The sequence below is a fragment of the Berghia stephanieae genome, chromosome 3 (assembly GCF_034508935.2).
Source record: "Berghia stephanieae isolate SIO BIC M18660-M18661 chromosome 3, UCSD_Bste_1.3, whole genome shotgun sequence".
In the NCBI taxonomy this organism is placed as follows: domain Eukaryota; kingdom Metazoa; phylum Mollusca; class Gastropoda; order Nudibranchia; family Aeolidiidae; genus Berghia; species Berghia stephanieae.
The window spans coordinates 5,287,427-5,294,926 of NC_088362.1; the positions used below are offsets into that span (position 1 = coordinate 5,287,427).

Here is a 7,500-nt window from a genome sequence, read left to right on the forward strand (position 1 = left end):
TGCAAACGATTTGATCGCGACGATTACAACAATGCTGATGATTATGACGATGATACTAATAGTGATGGTGATGGTAATAATTATGACATACAATGATGAAGAGTACGACGACAACGAGGATGATGATGATGATGATGATGATGATGATGATGATGATGATGATGATGATGATGATGTTGAGGATGATGATGATCATGATGCAGGTGATGATGATAACGATGATGATGATGATGATGATGATGATGATGATGATGATGATGATGATGATGATGATGAAGGTGATGATGATGAAGATGATAATCATCTTCCCCGTCATGGTCAATCGTTAGCATACTAGATACTATTAATTATACATCACGCGACTTAACGAACTCTAAATTCTGAATCCTTGAAGAAAAAAAAAGGGAAAAAAATGAATGTCGTGATTCGTTAATTTTAATTGAAGAGGAAATTACTCATCGGCTTTGAGTTCGCAATTGACGGCGACGGTGAGGAATGCATGAATCACAAACCATAATATCTGTTCTGCTATCGCCGATTCCCCTGCTTGATGTGCCGACGCTCATTTACTACTGCATGCGAGGCCTAAACTAAACGGCCGGGCCAAGAATATCTACAGTGTTCATTACTCATTATAATGCCATTGGTGAGCTGCTATGGAGTAGGTAGTCGGTAGTCGGTACTCACTCTCGACCTTGACCTTTTTGCCCACGGAACCTGGAAATCGTCAAAACTAAGGAACTGTTGAAGGTTGTTATTTATTTATTTCACCAGCCAGAAGGTCATTCTGCAATTCATGGCATTTGATTGTTAAATGGTGATTTGTGACCCATCGTCTCAAAACGGTATTATGTCGGAACGAACCATATGCTTAAAAGACGAATTAAATGTTAAACTGGTCAAAAATATAAATTGTTGGCATTAGCACCTTAAAATACGGTATCCATTCTCTTCAATAAAATATACAATCTCAACACGTCTGATATTTCTGGCTATAAATTCAATTTTCAACATTTTAACCAACCCGACATAATACCGTTTTGAGGCGAAGGGTCACATTTATTCTAATTAAGTCCAACAAACGAATAAATAAATGAATAAATAAGTAGATTGATAAATAAATAATGAAATAAATAAAAGAAAGGGGAAAAAGTAAGTACCAGAGACGATGGTTGATGAAAAAAAAAGGACAAGAAAAAAAATCAAATAAAATAAAAGAAGAAAGTAAAGAAAAAAAATAAGGAAAGAAAAACTTCAGTTAGTTGTGACCTAAGGAGAAAAATAATTTTTACAGTGCCGAGTTCTTTTTTTTTCTCTTTTACTCTTTAACATATGATTTGCTTTGGGACATTGACAAATTGGGATGAGTTGGGGAGGGGGTGGGAGGGGGGGGGGGATGGAGGAGAATGGCTTAGTAGGAGTTATTGGGAGATTGGGTAAGATGGGCAAGAGGTGGGGGGGGGGGGGCAGGGGGGGGGGGGGGGGAGGGGTGTCCTACTGGTATCGATTTCTTTCATCATTCCCTTGAGTCGACTCCGAGGAATGCCAAAATCCTGTGTGGAATCTTGTTTTGGTTGGAGTTTGTGGTGGACTGGGGTGGTGGGGGGGGGGGGGGTGGAGGTTGAAGGGTTGGGGGGGGGGGGGGGTTGGGAGGCGGGGACGTGAGATGATTATGTGATGTATTCTTTATTATTGTCGTTGGTGGAAGTAAGCCTGCCATTTTGTCATGTACGTATGTGTTTGTGTGTGTTTGTATGTGTTTGTGTATGTGTGTGTGTGCGTGTGTGTTTAGGTACTTATTTGCTTGGAGTGTTGTGTTAAGAGGAGGAGGAGGAGGAGGGGAAAGGATGAGGAGGAAGGGCAAGAAAATGAAGAGCCGGTGAAGGGGAGGAGGAGGAGGAGGAGGAGGAGGAGGAGGAGGAGGAGGAGGAGGAGGAGGAGGAGGAGGAGGAGGAGGGAGGAGGAGGAGGAGGAGGAGGAGGAGGAGGAGGAGGAGGAGGAGGAGGAGGAGGAGGAGTGGGAGGAAAGGATGATGAGTTCAAGGCGGAGGAGGAAGAAAATGAAGAGCTGGAGAAGGGGGGAAGAGGAGGAGGAGGAGGAGAGGGTGAGGATCAGAAAGAGAAGGAACATAAAGCTCAAACAGTCACACAAATATATACACACAAACTTACCTTCTCTCTCTCTTACACATTCAATTCCCTTTCTTTCTCTCTCTCTCTCTCTGTCTCTCTCTCTCTCTCTCTCTCTCTCTCTCTTACACACACACACACACACACACACACACACACACACACACTATTTCTATCAAAATGCCGTCCATCTTTTTTATGACTACATTTTGCCCATCTCGGACTACTGAGCGTATAGCCTATCAATGTGTTATAATTGTTTCTACCTCTCCTTATTGTCTTTCCTTTTCTCTTCATTTCCTCCTTCATTCCACAGTCTCATTTTCCCCTGGAGTTAGGACTATTGTGCGTGTGTTTTTATTGTGTGTGTGTGTGCGTGTGTGTGTGTGTGTGTGTGTGTGTGTGTAAGAGAGAGCGAGAGAGAAATAGAGAAAGAAGAAAGAGAGAGTGAAAGAGGGACAGAATGAAAGAAAAGGGAGACAAAGAGAGAAAGAGACAAACAAATAGTGGATAGAGAGAGGGAGGAGGAGGAGCAGAGAGAGAGGGAGAGAGAGAGAGAGAGAGAGAGAGAGAGAGAGAGAGAGAGAGAGGGGGGGGGGAGGGGGGATGACATTTTTAAAAGGAGAGAACGAGATAGAGAAAAGAGAGAGAGAAAGAGGAGAGAGATGGAGAGGGGAGAGAGGGAGAGAGAGTGGGGGGGGGGGGGGAGACATGAGAGGGAAGGAAAGATAATAATTGTAATAATAATAATAATAATAATAATAATAATAATAATAATAATAATAATAATAATAATAATAATAATAATAATAATAAGAATAATAATAATAAATCATTTGTATAGCGCGCAATTTCCACGAACTCATGCTCTAATGCGCTTTACAATAAAACACGTGTTCACAAAGGGATAAGGAAATAAAATGTATCTACAGCACTGAAAGCTGGATTTGAAAAAACATTAAACTAAATTAAGTATGAAAAAACGAGGAGCAAATGCTGGGGCTGCCTCAAACCAGTATTTATTTGGGTTGAAAAAGATGGTTTTAAAGTTAATATGACCAGAAATATCAAATGTCTTTCCCTATGACTCTCTCACTTTCTCTCTTTCCCCCTCTCTTCTCTCTCTCTTCTCTCTCTTTCACTCTCTCTCTCTCTCTCTCTCTCTCTCTCTCTCTCTCTCTCTCTCTTTAAGTAGCTATCAAATACAACCACTATAACATTCAGTATCACCATCATCATCATCATCATCATCATCATCATCATCATCATCATCATCATCATCATCATCATCCTCCCTCCCCCCTCCCCCCTTCCCAACACCTACAGCAACAACAACAGCACGAGCAGCAGCAAGAAGAATAAACAGCACTATTACCACAATAACATCAAAAGAAACACTATTTATTATGTAGACTAGTACAAAGACAAACGGGTTACTTCATCTTAGGTCATAGGCTACACTTTTGATAAATCATTCGACTGCAGACAAGAGGCAGTCACGTTACAGTCGGTGTGAAAAATTGTCTTGTTCCTCTCCATTACTTAAAATGTTGTCGTCGACAAATCGCCACCAGCATAAGGATAATAGTACCCGAAACGGCAGAGCATCTAGTCGAAAGGTGTGTTGTGACGATGCTACCAGGCGGGTTTGCGACGGTGCACGAATGCGGACTAGACTTTGCTGATTGGGTCGATGGTCATAACAAAATACCTAGTGTGATCCATAAGAAACTGAGCCACCAGCAGCGCTAGAGCATCAAGTTGAACGGTGTGTTGTGACGATGCTACCGGGCGAGTTCGGGACGGTGCACGAATGCGGACCGGACTTTGCTGATTGGGTCGATCATCATAACATAGTAGTACTAGTAATAATAATAATAATAATGATAATAATAATAATAATAATAATAATAAAGTTTATTTGTATAGCGACAATCCAGTTGACAAAACAGCTCTAGGCGCACAAAATTGTAACACATCATTAAAAACATTTTTGTACAGACACCCAATTATACAAGCGCGCGCGCACACACAAACACCCTCGCAAAGACACGCACATTCACGAAAAACGTGCATAGTCACACAGAGACGAAAAATATCTGTTAACATGAATTATTGAATAAAATCATATCAGGACATTTAACAATAATGGCGGAGGAAGGGGGACTATAATATTATGTCATGAGAATTTTGATGTAACAAATGTATATCTTATTAAAAGGATGTTTTATTTATTTAAAATCTCTAGTGAGCTTCTCATAAGATGAGATTTTAATTTCTTTTCATAAAGTAGTGTGAGAACCATAAGAGGCTGCTACCACCAGCGCCACCGTTATCATTATGATCATAATAATGTGAGGGTGAAATATCCTGGAGGACGATAAGTAGTTCTTCAGAGCCATTAGGTCCATGGAGACGGAGATTGTCTCGGTTTCTATAGCACGAAACGGACAATAGCAATTGCTTGTTACCGTTTTGATAGGACGCTAGTCTAACACAAAGTACTTTTCGCCAGATCTAAAAGACCCAGCTACCCAATCGATGCTTGATCAACAGGCGCGGGGGGGGGGGGGGGGGAGGGGGGGGGAGGGGGCAGAAAAAAAATCTCGTCTTCACCCGGGCCGATTTATTACATTTTTTTTCGCAATGGAGACAACGCTGTTAACGGTCAAGTAATCATTTTACACCTGAATACGGTGAGAGAATGTGAGTAAAGAGCCTTTTTACAAGGACTCAACTACAATATGCCGCTCAGAGCGGAATTCGAACTCAGGACCTTCCTATCCGAAAGCGAGTGTCATACCACAAGACCACATAGCCGTACAAAGTTGGTACCAACATAGATGGAATTTTATGTAGTTGTTTATTACGGATCCCGATCGCTGGAAACCTGGCCAAATACATTGTTTCTATTTTGGCCATAGAATATGCCACTTAGAGCGTGATTCGAACTCAGGTCCTTCATATCCGAAGGCGAGTGTCATAGCACTCGACCGTATAGCCGCTCTCTCTCTCTCTCTCTCTCTCTCTCTCTCTCTCTCTCTCTCTCTCTCTCTATCTCTCTCTTTCACTCTCTCTCTCTTTCTCTCTCTCTTAGCTCTCTCTCTTCTCTCTCTCTCTCTCTCTCTCTCTCTATATATATATATATATATATATATATATATATATATATATATATATATATTAACGCATAATGTATTACGTCTCAGTTATGAAAACTTACATCCTACATCCTATGACAAAAGCCATAATACACATCCTGTCACCAACCTGGTGACAAGAGGAAAGCACTTCACTTAAGATTTAGCTGTCGTTTAACCATGTACATACGAGATTCGACTAAATTCGAAGCTAACATCAGAATCCGGACGCTAACCGGTAGATAACCACGCCTCTCGGACAATCGTCATAATGTAAACAATGGCAGTGATTGGTAGACACAGCAAACTACACAGGTTTTACTATCGATGGTATGTGTAAAATACCCACTGTTCTACCTCTTGATCAGTAGAATCAACACAGAAAACTATGTGTAAACTTAAACGGTTATAATATGATCGAGAAAACCATGTGATAACTAGTCACCCATTTGTCAATATAAAAACAATAACAACGATCAGATGGAGGTCGAATTCGTTCACGTTATTGTTTATAAACAACCAACTATGTTTGTCCGAGCACGTGTGAAGGTGTGTCACAAATTCCATGTTTTGATTGGTCAAAAATCTACTTGTTAGATATATTTATTTTAAAAAATTGAAAACTGACAACGATTAGGTATGCAGTCATAGCCAGTTAAACTTTTGGCGAGATTTTAATTTAAATAATATAAAATTGAAGAGGTGTTTTTTTTTTTTTTAAAAAACTCGTTAACTTCATATTTCCAACTTTTGAGATTTTCTCTTAATGAGCGAAATTAAAAGTTCGTTTTATTTTTAGTATCAATAAATTGGATTTATAAAAAAAAAATTTCTTATTAAATTGATATCCCACGTGTACATATTTGCAGGTCTGATAAGCCGATCGCAATTATGGGCTTGATTTAACATTGTTACGCTTCAACAGTCGTAACGTCACTTCCCTCGTAATGACGCATGGTAACTTAGTAACTGGCTCTAAACTATCGGAACAATGGTGGACGCCCTTTAGAAATATTTCTCCGACGAAAATAAAAGCGTATCCAGAGGAAAAAAAAATATATATAAATCTGATCATTTTTGACTTTTACACATTCTGATCACAAGACATATGAAAAGTTCTAGCCAGCATGAAGAAAAAAAAGTACAGATTTTCTTTGTTTAGAACCACGATGACCACTGTTGCTGGGCGACGTGACATCAGACTATTGAATCCAATTGACAATATTTTACTTTGGTTAGAGAGAATTTCCATTGCAACAGTATGAGCTCATAACAATTTGGGTTATCGAACCTGCAAATAAATACCCGTCGGTTTAATCACAGCAATAAAGATAAAATAATTATTGACCCGAAGAGAGATTCGATTCTATGGGAAATAATCATTTATTCTATCAAAATGGGAATAATGTAAATCTCCAGTTTCGGAAGACTCCTCTTCAATTCAAATCTCGCCATTAACTCTCTCCTTACCAGCCATTTTCAGGATTTTCCCCAAAACTTCACACCCAAATAACACAAGAATATATATTTTTATCACTAAAACAATAGCAGTAAGTTCTTGCGATTAATAATCTCTTTAGCAAAACATGCTCTACAACACACTGTTCATTTTCTTTAAATTTTATGATTTAGGAGAGGGTTAACTCTCTCCTTACCAGCCATTTTCAGAATTTTTTCACGAATCTTTGCACCCACCTAACACAAAAATATATTTTTCTTACTCAAGCTGAACAAATACATTCTAAGCATGATAAATATTGATCATCAAAAATGAACTCTACACTACAGTGTCACGTTTTTAGAGCTAAAATAAAACATTTTTTCTTTAAATTGTGTGATTTACAAAAGAAATAAAAAAAAAAAAAAATTAAAATTGAGCTTTTATATAGCGCAATATCCACTTAACGTGCTCAAAGTCCCTGGTCAACAGCAACATTTAACATGTAGGACGAGACATGACGCCTGTTAGGCGATATTACAATCTTTCGGACAAAGACAACGCTGTTAACGGCCAGGTACTCATTTTACACCTGAGTACGGTGAGAGAATGTGAATAAAGAGCCTTTTCCAAGGACTCAACTATGCGCCGAGCGCGAGGCTCGAACCCAGGACCTTCCGATCCGAAACCGAGTGTCATACCACTAGACCACATAGCCGCACATATCGCATCATACCGATATTTTATCTAAATGAACCAGATGACGAAAAGTAAATTTAAAGTTGAGAGATAA

The 7,500-nt window shown here is 39.4% G+C and overlaps 1 protein-coding gene across 1 annotated transcript in view; it reads left to right on the forward strand.

Moving 5' to 3' along the window:
* LOC144967061 (allograft inflammatory factor 1-like) overlaps window positions 1–7,500 on the forward strand; it is a 19,169-nt gene that overhangs the window by 1,267 nt on the left and 10,402 nt on the right. The gene's annotated exons all lie outside the window — the stretch shown is intronic.